Source organism: Ovis canadensis, chromosome 12 (assembly GCF_042477335.2).
Source record: "Ovis canadensis isolate MfBH-ARS-UI-01 breed Bighorn chromosome 12, ARS-UI_OviCan_v2, whole genome shotgun sequence".
NCBI classification, from domain to species: Eukaryota; Metazoa; Chordata; class Mammalia; order Artiodactyla; family Bovidae; genus Ovis; species Ovis canadensis.
In genome coordinates this window covers 14,067,408-14,079,632 of record NC_091256.1, presented here as the reverse complement: position 1 = coordinate 14,079,632, position 12,225 = coordinate 14,067,408, and the positions used below count along the sequence as shown (strand labels likewise).

General features: G+C 52.7%; 1 long non-coding RNA gene across 1 annotated transcript; it reads right to left on the bottom strand.

The window, feature by feature from the left end:
- Positions 1-5,846: 5,846 nt before the first annotated feature.
- LOC138415962 (uncharacterized) lies at positions 5,847-11,093 on the bottom strand. Its single transcript, XR_011247465.1, has 2 exons — positions 10,983-11,093; positions 5,847-6,693 (listed from the first exon to the last, which is right to left on the bottom strand). It is a non-coding gene; the product is annotated as an uncharacterized lncRNA (long non-coding RNA).
- Between the last annotated feature and the right edge of the window lie 1,132 nt (positions 11,094-12,225).

The window sequence follows — 12,225 nt, the reverse complement described above, 5'->3', positions numbered from 1 at the left end:
TACTTCAGTCTGATATCTTTGTTTGTGGTCCAAATGAATGCCGGAGCTCTGGGCCAAACTCTGGGTAGACATAGGAAAAGCTTAAGAGAAAATCGTTACCCAAGAAGCAGAGAGTTCAGATGTGGAATCAACTGTGTTCATTTATTCACTGACTCAGGAAAAAAGTGAAAGCTCTGTGAAAGACAGAAGTGCTCTGTTGCTGGTGCAACACAGAAGATCGTAACCTCAAAGAGGATGCAGACTGAGCAGCAAGCCCGCATGTGTTAAAAGGAAAGTTCAATAGAAAAATTGCCAGTTCAGATGATGGTGAAGGGGCAACGGGGTGATGGAAAAGAATAATTGCAATTTAGGAGGTAACAGGGGCTACCATTTAAGTGCTTATGTATCAACCACTTGGTGATGGTGGTTTAATCACTAAGTCACGTCCAACTCTTGTGACCCCAGGGACTGTGGCCCACCAGGCTTCTCTGTCCATGGGATTCCCAGCAAGAATACTGCAGTGGGTTACCATTCCTACTCCATGGGATCTTCCTGACCCAGAGATCAAACAGTCTCCCCTGCGCTGGACGCGGATTCTTTACCACTGAACCACCAGGTGAAAGTGAAAAGTGTTAGTTCGCTCAGCTGTGTCCAGCTCTTCGCGACACCAGGTTTTCCAGGGGATTTCCCAGGCAAGAATGCTAGAGTGGATTGCCACTTCCTCCTCCAGGGCATCTTCCCATCCCAGGGATAAAACCACATCTCTCGAACTCCAGGTCTGGGGGAATGCCAAATCTCAGCAGGAGTGGGCGATGTGGGATTTATTTAATCTAGGAAGGCTTTGGAGAGTTGGGAGAATACCAGTGAATATCAGTGAATGGAACTACAAATGGACAGGCCCACTCTTGTCTAGGCACAATGGAGGTAGTTATTTCTGCCCCAAATGCCTTCCCCTTCCCTCGAAAGCCTCAGAAGGGAGCTGGAAAAGCAGAGGGTGAGTGGGAACAGGGAGAAGCTGGTGTGGGGAGCCAGGATGGGAGAAGGGACACCACAGCCCCAGCAGCACACCCTACCGGCACTGGAACGTCTAAGAAGGGGCCGCGGCTGTGACAGTCGCTCAGTTGTGTCCAACTCTCCGACCCCACGGACTATACCGTCCATGCAATTCTCCAGGACTGAGATCTTTTGTCCTCTTTGGGGTTTGTTTGCTTAATCTCTTTCAAACCAGGGGCTGGGAGGGGTGGGCAGGAGAGAGGGAACCAGGGAGGTGGGCAGGCCGCTGGGGAAAGAGACTCTGGGGGAAGCGAGTGTCTACTACACCAGCCCCTAAGGAGACCCAAGCTCTGGGGTGTGGATTCCATGTTGCTGGGCCCTTCCCCTCACCTGCCAGATGCTTCATACCAAAAACATTCCAGAAAGTAGACTCAGAGAGATGACTCTGAGCCCCAGGGGGGAAGTCTGGGGCCCTAGGAATACTTAGTGCCACATCAGCGCTTCCGGAATGTGAATAACCCAGACAACCACCGGGGGGCAACTCTGGGAGACAGGAAAGGGCCTTCAGAAACCAGACCAGAATTCTCTCCACACCCTCAGCCCTTCCCTGGGGCAAGTCCATCCAGGCTGTCCCTGGGTGGAAACCCCCTCGCTGGGGAGCATGGAAGCTCCACTTCATGCAGTGGGGAGAGCCCCCCACCGGGCACGTCAGGAGGAGCTGTCTGATCCCCCCAGGACCCCATCCAGTTGGGCTGCCTCAGACCCTTCTGGTGGGCTGGTGGGGAGGGGAAATGGCAATTCAGATGGGTGGGGAACAGCAGTCCTCCGCATGAAATAGTGCCCACACCCCACCAGAGCTTCTGCTCAGCTCTGCCAGTCCAAATCTGGAGACTCACTGAGAGCCAGAGCGTGTCTGAGCTGGGAAGGACCCAGGACAAAGGGTTAGCCGAGCAGCCTCGGCATTTATAAGAGATTGGGGCTGGGGCAGGAAGCTAGGGAGCACTCAGATCTCCAGTGGAGATGAACGGTATAAGGAGTCTGGAATTTCTGAAAGACATGTGAGTTGGAGATAAAGACAGGAGTTGTTAGGAAAGAATTTCTGCTTTGGGTGGAAAATCAGCTTAGTTGATCTCTGAAGTCCCTGAGTTCTAAAGATTCCTGGATTTCATTGACTAGGAAGGACTTCCCAGGTGCTGCTGGTGGTAAAGAACCTGCCTGCCAGTTCAGGAGATGTAAAAGACACGGGTTCCATCCCTGGGTTGGGAAGATCCTCTGGAGAAGGGCATGGAAACCAACTCCAGTATTCTTGCCTGGAGAATCCCCATGGACAAAGAAGCCTGGTGGCCTGTAGTCCATGGGGTCGCACAGAAACAGACACAACTAAAGCGACTTAGCATGCACACACACATTGACTAGAAAAGCAGTTATTCTGTGGCTGATCAGTTTGTGAAAGCTTGACAGTGGAGGAGATGGGTGTTGCTGAGTCAGAAAGGTGGTTTTGCCCATATGCAACTGACTTTCTCCTCCTGAGGAAGACACAGGCTTCTCCCAGGGATGGAAGAAGACTGCGGGGGGTCGTCCTTTGTCTTCCTGTACAAGAGGGCTGTGCTAAAAGACCTCTCAAAACCATCCAGCCGTGAAACTTCATGACCGCACATCTAAGGATTTTAGAGATTTTATAAGCACATTGGAAATGTCACTCTGGGGCCAGGCCTCTGCCTCTGACATTGGCAAAGGGGAGGGGAGTTGCCTTGTACAACCCAGGCCCCAGAGAACAAGCCAGCTCCCGGATTCCCAGTTCTCTTCCGCTGTTTCAGAACTTCCTGCTTCAGATCATGGGCAAGCTTCCACGCAGCCCTCATTTTAACAGGCCTGGTGAGTGGCTCTGATGACACCAGAGTTGGAGGACTGACTCCAAGTGAGGGCTTTTAACCTCTCTCTACAGAGCTGCTGCCTTTAGAGAAATGCCACGCCACTGGGCAAGCAGCTTCCTCTCTGGGTTGCAAACTTCTTTCTCTCTCTCTCTTTTATTCCGCCTGCTTTCGGCTCTAAAATCCTCCTTACTGATCGTGTTTCATAAGAAGGTAAAGAACCACCCGCCAGTGCAGGTTAAACATAAGAGACCCAGATCGGATCCCTGGGTCAGGAAGAAACCCCCCGGAGGAGGGCACAGCAACCCACTCCAGTGTTCTCGCCTGGAGGACCCCATGGACAGAGGCACCTGGGGGGCTACAGTCCATGGGGTCACACAGAATCGGACACGACTGAGGCCACTGAGCACAGCACCCCATGCTTCTCAGGCTTTCCCCTCCTCACTCCAGCTAATCCCCTGACTCAATTTCACCCTTTCCCCTCTGGGGATGTTTAGGTTGAGTTGGGGGAATGAGTCATCCTAGAGTTGGGGAGGGGGCTTCAAGTCCATAAATGGGCAAAAGTTCTGATTTCGGGTCTCACTCTCCCATTCCTCCCCTGCGTCACCTACCCCCACAGGAATTCCCCAGAGAAAAGGAAGCTGTTGGGAGAGGGGAGTGCCGGCTTTGACCAATGAAATTCTACAAACAGCAGCTTTTTAGGAGATAGGAGACTGACTCAGCTTCCCTAATAAACAGAAAAAGCACAACAGGATTTTTCCAGCCCCAGAGGCCAAAATCCCATTTCCGGGTGGAAGCTACTCCCTGCTCGTCCCTGCTTTCTCCTCCTTGGAGGACACCAGCTCCCAGGGGTGCTGACCCAGCTCCCCAGCAGGGCTGACCACATGCCTCACCCAGCAGCAGAGGGAAGGGTGCAGTGACCTTTCAAAGTTCTCTGGCTGGATTCCGAATCCGCCTCCAGCCTCGTCTGCAGTGTCTTCCTGGTCCTTTGGCTTCCTGCCGAAGCAGGTCAGCCCCTGGCATGGAGCCCCACTTCTGCTGAAGGACCCCTGGCTGGCTCTAAGTGCAGGGCTCTATGAACGGAGAAGCCGTGGGCTGGGTGCCACCTGGGGGGAGCTGGCTGGTTCCTCCTCAGAGTCTCACGTGGTGGCCAGGTCCCCTTTGAGACGCTTTCTCAATTCAGGGTCTGGGCCTCACATGGCTGCTCAGAAACCTTGCTAGCCACAGGCCCAGGAGACTCAGGGGCAGACTTGCAAAGCTCCAGGAGATGAACAGACACAGCCAGAACGTCAGTTTGTTGGTTCGTAAACTGCTGTCAAACCAACCAGGCCCTTGGGTTGCTGATGAGCACGTTCACCCCTTGCTTCCACACGCGGCGAAGCTGAGATTCAGAGGGAAGCTTACTCAGAGAGCATGGAAACTGGGCAGAGAACACTGTGGCCATGAATGGCCTTCGTGGCGTGGCAGCCTCTCAGCCAGGACGCACCAGGTGGCTGGTTCAGGGCGCCCTCCCCCAGCAGACCTCTGGAGAGCCTCCCGCACACACTGCCCCAGAGACAAGCTCCCTGGCTTAGCACATTCCTCCTGTAGGCAGGGCACAGTGCAATCACTTAGACGGTCACTTTCCCAGCGCGCTCACGTCAGCTCTGCTGCCCCAGGACATCACTGGATGACTCCTGAACGTGCTTTGTAAGCAACACCTCCCCGAAGAAAACGAAGGAGTGGGAGAAGGCGCTCAATAAATGTTTAATAAAGGGCCTCCACCTGCTCCCGCGGCCCCAGCCCCTTAGAAAGGGAATCTGATAGTTACATCAGTGAGAACTCACCCCCTAATAAACCCGTCAACACGTACCGAGACCCTACTTTGTTGTAGGCGCCAGGGAGGACACAAAGGCAGTCAAGGCATGGCTCCCTCCCTCAAGGAATGTGTATATAATAAAGCTGAAGCCATAAAATAACACCCACAGGATGACCGCAAACAGCACAGATGTGAGCGTGCTAAGGGTGTGTGTCTGGTACAGAAAATGTGTCCAGCTCCCCTGGACTTGGCTGTAACGGGACCACTCGCGTGGCTGAGGGGTAGACCCCTGGCTGGCTCTCCCCCCAGGCTTCGGTCACAGGTTGGTCAGAAAAGGAATAAGTGCCCATAACTAAGGCTCATGGTGTTCCGGCCCCAAGGCAGGGTCTCCCTGAGCCCACTCGGTAGAAACGGGAGGGCCCAGGGGTCCTTCCCCACAGCCACAAGTCGTGGCAGGAAACGAGGGTGAGGGCCAAAATGAGCAGCCGGCATCGGACAAGAACAGCTCCCGCCTCGCCAGCCATGGGTGAGGGCAGGCTGGGGCATCAAGCATGTTGGTTCACTGACCATGTCCTGAGAAAGGCATCCACTGTTTCCTCCCTGCCTGGAGGAGTTTGCCTTCTTTAGTCTCTCAGAGGCTCAAGATGAAGCAGGACTGTCTCTCTCTCTCTCTCTAAGCCAGCTTGGTCTGCTTCACAGCTTGTGTGCCATTTGCTAGGTCCCTAGGTCCCGAGTCTTTCTAGGCCCTTTTTTTTTCATCCCTGCTAGGGCACTAGGCAAGAGCCAGCCTCAGTCTCCTCCCACCCCACTGCTTAGCTCAGAAGTGAGAACCAGCTTGGAATCACATCCAACCATGTGTGTGCTGTGAGTAAATTATAGCAGACTGAATGCTGAGAGGTACAAGAATCCAGTTCTGCACGTGAACATACTTAACACTATTGAACTGCACACTTAAGACAGTTAAGGTGGTGAATTTTATGTATTTTGTTACTCAATTAAATTTTTTAATTAAAAAAAATCTATCTTTTTCATTAAGCCAACCATTAAAAACATTTGCAAAAACGTAGAACAATGCTACTCTTCTCACTAATTTTTTTTTTTTTTAATATAGCTTTTTTGGTAAAAAGTGTTTTGTATATATAAACATGTAGTGAGTTATTACCATTGTTTTTTTAGACTGGTCTTTTAAAATAAATTAATAAATATTTTAAAATTTATGTTTTAATTGATAATACAGTAAACATCATTTCACCTACATAAAAGCTCTTTGAGTGTCCTAAATAATTTTTTAGAGTGTAAAGAGACCGCAACATTAAAAACTGCTGCTCTACCAATAAGGAGTATAGCAGGTAGGGTTGCCAGACAAAATAAAGGATTCTCTTCTCAGTTAAGTTTGAATTTCAATTAAACAATGAATAATTCTGTAGTGTAATATTACCTAAAACAGACTAAACTGAGTATGTATTATTTGTCTGAAATTCAAATTTAAGTGGGCATTCTGTATTTTTATTTGCTAATCTGTCACCCTGACAGCAGGAAAGATTTAGGTCAGGTTGAGAACTTGAATCAGATTTTGGGATCCTGACCCAGAAACGGATGGAGAATTTCTGACAACTTTTAACAGAAATGAATGGGCCTGAGGGCCCTAAATGCTTAAGGTTGGAGGTGCCAGCCTGGAGGGGTACCAGCAGCAAAATCTTCCCTGAGCTGGCCTGAGGTTCACTCAGCCTCCAGGAGGAAACCCAGGCAGCTGGAGGATGAGCAAAAGCAAAGGAAAGTGAAACTCAGCATCGTGTTGTTGGAGGAAGTGACGCTGGCCGGGTGAAGGCTGGGTGGGGGCAGGCGAGGACTGAGGTCTCTGGAGGATGTCAAAAACAGGAGGCAGTGAGGTCACTTAGCTCTGCTAAAAATAGCTGTGGCTGCCATAGGGGTGAGTGCGGTCAGGAAGCCAGGGGTGAACCTTCGTGTCTGGGTGGGGCTGTGCAGAGATGCAGCTGGGGTGGTTGGGGTGTCAGGCCAGGTGGCAGGAAAACCTAAGAGGCATATTTGGGGCTAGAAATAAACAGAAACAAAGTATTAGTCTCAGGAGCAGCCCAGGGGAAAAAGGCCCACCCCTCCAGCTAAGAGAATGGAGGCCAGTCACAGGTTGCTCCGCATATCAGCATGGGGAAACTTTAAGAAGCTCTTTCCATAAAGAGAGGGAAGGGTGCCCCAGAGATAAGACTAGCAGGGAGGTTATGATGCTTTTTTTTTAAACGGCCTTTAACTATGTAACTGAGCATCTACTGTGTACTTGGCATTGTATCCAGCCTTGAGGAACTCAATTTGGATAAAATGTGATTCCTGCCCTCCAGAGCAGTGGAGGAAGTCCAGTAGAGAAGACAGGTGTATAAAACCGACACAGATTTATGAATTCGTTGTGCCAAGAGTCACCCACCCACTGCAAACCTGGGCCTCTGCCTCAGCAACCACCAGCCCAGGCCAGGCTGCAACCCAGCTGAGGACAGAGAACCGCCCAGAGGCCTGCAGAGCAATGCTCCCAAGTTCCAGACCCTTTCTCTCCCCACACATCTCTGCTGGTTGTTTGGAGCAAAGGAAAATAATCCTAGTTTGGAGAAAGAAATTAAAATGACAGTTTTCTTTCTTGAACCTTCTCCCTCACCCCATGCCAGCCTGGGAAAGACTGTCAGACGCTTCTTGAGAGGGTTTCTAAAGGCCATTATTGGCTTCTGATTAAAGGGGCGTGTGTGAGCAGGGCTGGCCTTCTTTGACCCTGGAGGTTTAGAACCCAACCTGAAGTCACACAACCAGTAGAGACAAAGATGGTTCCTTGTTTCTGGTGTCTAGCTTACTGAATAACATGGATTGAGCCCCTGTTGCCAGGGGCCAGGGGAGATGCTGAGTCCAGAGCCCTGGCCTGCTGGGGCAGGCCATTTCAGGGCTCAGTTAGTGACCAGATAGTGCCTGAGGAGGGTGTGAACACAGGGCTGGAGCAAGCCCTGCGTCACAGGCAAGGCGGGGAAGCTTCTTGGAGGGATTGAGCTGGGTGATGCAGGCTGAGGAGTTTACTGGGTCAAGCAGAGGTGTTTTAGGGGAGCCGGAATTCCTTAAACCTGACCTCAAATAGTTGTCTGGTGCCTCTATGCAAACCTTAGTCCCTCAGGTATTCTCTGGGTCCTGACTCCCACTCCCTCCCAGGCCCATTTGATCTGCCCAGGTGTCTGCACCCCAGGGAAAGGTAGGGTCCAAAGGCTCTTTCCCGGTCCACTGGCTTCCTGGGGTTCAGGCTCCAGGCCTGGTTTCTGCCCTTGTCTCTCTTCTCCCTCAGGCCACAGCCTGGTGCTGCTTTGCCAGGATGGAGGTTGGGAGCAGCACAGCTCAGCATGGAGGCAGCTGGGTGTGTCTTCCCGGAGCAGCGGTGGGAGCCCGCTGGACCCGTCAGAACCAGTCAGGACCAGTCTCCCCTGTGGCCAAGTGCAGCCGCTTCTCTGTTATGTCTTTCCTGCTGGCGGACAGATTGTGTGGGCTCTTCTGAGGCCCCATGTGAGTAGGAGCGTGTTGACTCTGCCCAGATTGTCTACAAGACCTCAGTCAAGTCCCTGGACCTTGACCTCCTATTTATTCAATTGTAATCGGTACTCTGGGCTTCCCAGGTGGCACTAGTGGTAAAGAACCCGCCTGCCCATGCAGGAGACATGGGTCGTGGGTTTGATCCCTGGGTCAGGAATATTCCCTGCAGGAGGAAATGGCAACCCACACCAGTATTCTTGCCTGGAGAATCCCATGGACAGAGGAGCCTGGTGGGCTATGGTCCACAGTGTCGCAAAGAATCGGATATAACTGAGGCAACTTAGCACGCAGTCTGTACTCCAGGGTCTGTCTGAGGCCATATGTGTGAACATGCTTTGTGAGCTGTAAGGCACAGCACTGGTGTGAGAGTCTATTAACTTGTGGGAACCCTCAGACCCCACAGGTGGAACAGGAAGGCTATCTCAGAGTTTACTTTTCAGGCACCATCTTCCAGCTGGGGATTCCTAACCCGGGATCCAGATGCTCTTCAGGGAGTGCTGGTCTCATTTGCAGGGTCCATTTTCATTTGAGAAGGTACATTTTCAGGGAAGAGGGTGCCGAGTTTTTCATCAGACCCTCAAGAGAGTCCACAGTGAAGGTCTGTTGAGAGCCATTGCCTGAACCTTGGGCTTCATCCCTGGAGATACTCTGCCAGGGAACCCTGACCCAAGAAGGCAGAGGGGCCTCCAAATCATTGGAGACCACAGTCACACAGGCTGGGTGACCTGTGTACCCACTCAACATGGACATGGCTAAACAGCCACATGAGTCCAAAATCGCCAAAGAGGTGTCTGCTGACCCCAAGTTCAGTGCAGACCAGCAAGACAATAGAGCTCATGGGATCTACATCATGCCGAAATTTAGGAGGCGATGATTCTGTACTATTCTCTGTGCTGGCCTGATTTTGGCTGGAAAGCCAAGTCCCATTCTAGAGACCATGTTACAAGAAAAAAAGCAGATAAATGGAAAGGATTCCAGAGGACATAGGCCAAGGTGTCAAAATGTTTTAAATCCAGTCTTCTAGGAGGAATGACTTTGGTTGAGAGCAAAGAGTTATAGAGTAGAGAAAGACTGGGAGTGGATAGTAAATTCTTGAAATAGTATCTAGTGGATTCTATAGGGAGGCAATAGAAACTCAGCGAGTAGACAGACTGGAGCTCTCCACTTATTTGGTCTCGCGAAAGGGAATAAATTGTGGGGTCCAAGCTCTATCCCAGAAGAAGAGACAATGACCACTCCTCCTCTGGGATTCAGGGAGAGTTGGTGTCACCTTGTAGAGGCGAGAAGGGGCAGGGCAGGGCAAAGCAGGCCAGATCTGGGATCCTGTGTCTGCTTTCACAAATGAATTTTTCTCTCACTGCCTGGATCCCCTGCGCTTGAATCCCTCCCTCCTCGAGCCTGATGTTCTTCAGAGGGGGGCACCCAGGGCTGGGTGAGGACAGAGGAAGGGACTAGTCTCCAGCCCCCTTGACAGACAGGCTGGGATGTCCTGGGCCAGGCTGGGGGTGGGGATGGAAGATGGCTCATTGGTGAGTCACCCGTGGCTATTGTCTGCTCCTGCTCCCTCTGGGGGAGGGTGGCTGGGGCAGACGAGGCCTCTGGCCAGCTGGGCCTGTGAGGACAGGTCTCCCACGCCTGGCCTCACAGCTCCAGGGCCCCTCCTCACCCACCACCCAGCAGGGCAGGGCCCTGGACCGTGTTGAGGGGCGTGTGTCCACCTCCGCCACTCTTCACTAAGGGCGGGGGTCACACAGGGCAGCCCAGGGGCACAGCCTGTGGGAGAAGCTGCCCGGCCCGTCTGGCACAGCCGAGGAAGCTGGCGGGCGTGCCCCCTCTCTGGTGACCACACCTGAGCCTGCCCGGTGCGCCCTCTCCACCACACCCATCCCAAACCTCCTTCCAAACTTGCTCTCATCAAGCAGGCCTGTCGAGCGCCGCGCCCCGCCTCAGGGCCCCGGGAGAGCCCGGGGTGAGCGACGTAAGCGTTGGTTGGCCCCTCACCAGGGCCTGGTCTGCTCTGAGGGGCAGGCAGGCCTCCCACCTCCAGGCGAGTCTGGGTTCCTGAGGCCTCCTGGGGTTGGAGGTCGCAAAAGTGCAGAATAACGGGCAGTTATATGTTTGGAGACACTGAGGCCCTCAGAGAGCAGATGCAAGCAGCAGGCTGCTGAGTCTGCTGCAGGGAGGACTGCTGTCCTCGGGGCGGGGCAGCCTCTGACCGGGGAAAAGCCTGAGGGGTGGGGCCGCCATACAGCTCTGCGGCTGTCACCCTTGCTTCTCTGCTTCTCTGGGGGCCCATGTGAAGGTGCTCCAAGGGGCAAAGAGAGGGGTGGCCTGTGGGGACAGCAGGGTGGGCCCCGGAGCCAGACACACGAGGTCAGAACCCTGCTTCCTGGAGAAGGAAATGGCAACCCACTCCAGTATGCTTGCCTGGAAAAATCTCACGGACAGATGAGCCTGGTGGGCTCGTCTATGGCATCGCAACTCAGCAACTGAACAACAACAGCAACACACAATCAGGCAGATTGTGATCTGGGGAAATAGTTCTTGATGGAATTGTGACATGAAATGAAGAGGGAAGTGACCTAGCCATATGGAATACAGAGTTTTGTAAGGAATTAACGTTTGTGTATAGAATAATAATTGCCAATATTCAAACAATAAAGTCCATGGCTAAAGAAGCTCCGAAAAAACAAAGAACCCCAGTTCCCGCCACCTCCTACCAGCGGGAACTTGACCCGTGACTAGGTCTCATTGAGTCTCAGTTTTCTCACCTGCAAAATGACAACTGCTTAGCACCTCGAAGTGCAGAATGTACTTCAGCAGGCATCTAGCGTCTCACGGAACTCTCACAGGAACCCCTTGCGGTGAACGCTGTCTCCAGCCTTCAGATGCGAAAACAGGCTCAGAGGTCACACCCGCCGTCAGCATCTTGGGAACCCCGTGCGCGGTAGAGCTGGGACATCACCCGCGACAGTCTGATCCCAGGGCCTGCGCTCTGGGCCGCCCCACTATTCCGTTCCTTTCCCCCCAGGATGGCTGGGAGAGATGACGGGTCAAGTGAGGGAAAGGCCGCAGCACCCCCGCCCCAGGCCTTGATGAGGTGTCACAGGGCGCAGAGCTGGGTGAGGGAAGACGAGAGAGGGGCTTCCGGGCCCAAAGCAGGGGCCACTGAGAGGGCGCTGGGTCCAGGGCGGCACTTCCGGTTAGTGGTAGGGAGGCGCCGGAAGTCTGCTGGAGGCAAAGCCGGCTCAATGGCTGCCCTGTGGTTAAAGCGGCCCCTCGGTGTTCCTGAGCCTGGGGCGGAGGAAAACCAGACTCGGGAGCCACGTGTGCCAAGCTGCCCCCAGGGCTTTCCTCCGGCAAGGGACATTTTTACTCTCTCTGCCCTCATACTGTTTGCACTTTTTACACCAACTGTGCATACTCTTGCCTGGAAAATCCCATGGACGGAGGAGCCTGGTGGGCTGCAGTCCATGGGGTCGCCAAGAGTCGGACACGACTGAGTGACTTCCCTTTCACTTTTCACTTTCATGCATTGGAGAAGGAAATGGCAACCCACTCCAGTGTTCTTGCCTGGAGAATCCCAGGGATGGGGGAGCCTGGTGGGCTGCTGTCTCTGGGGTCGCACAGAGTCGGACACGACTGAAGTGACTTAGCAGCAGCAGTGCATTATTTGAATTTTCTTTTAAAGAAAGAATAAAGGTGGGTGGACAGCATCTTCTGTTTTGGAGTTTTTCTCCAATTTTCTACAACAAACGTGTTAATGATCTTCAGGAAATGCTATTTAAATGAGATTGTACATGTAGTGTCTGGAGCAGCTCCCCTGCCATGATGGAAATGTGCCCCATCCGTGCTGCCCAGTACGGCAGGCACCATCTGCATGTGGCTCCTGAGACTTGAAATGTGGCCAGTGCAGCGGAGGAAATGAATTTTTAATTTTATCAAATTTTTATTAATTTACATTTAACTTAAATAGGCCTGGCTTTTGAGGGTTCAGTAAGACAGACAGTGGGT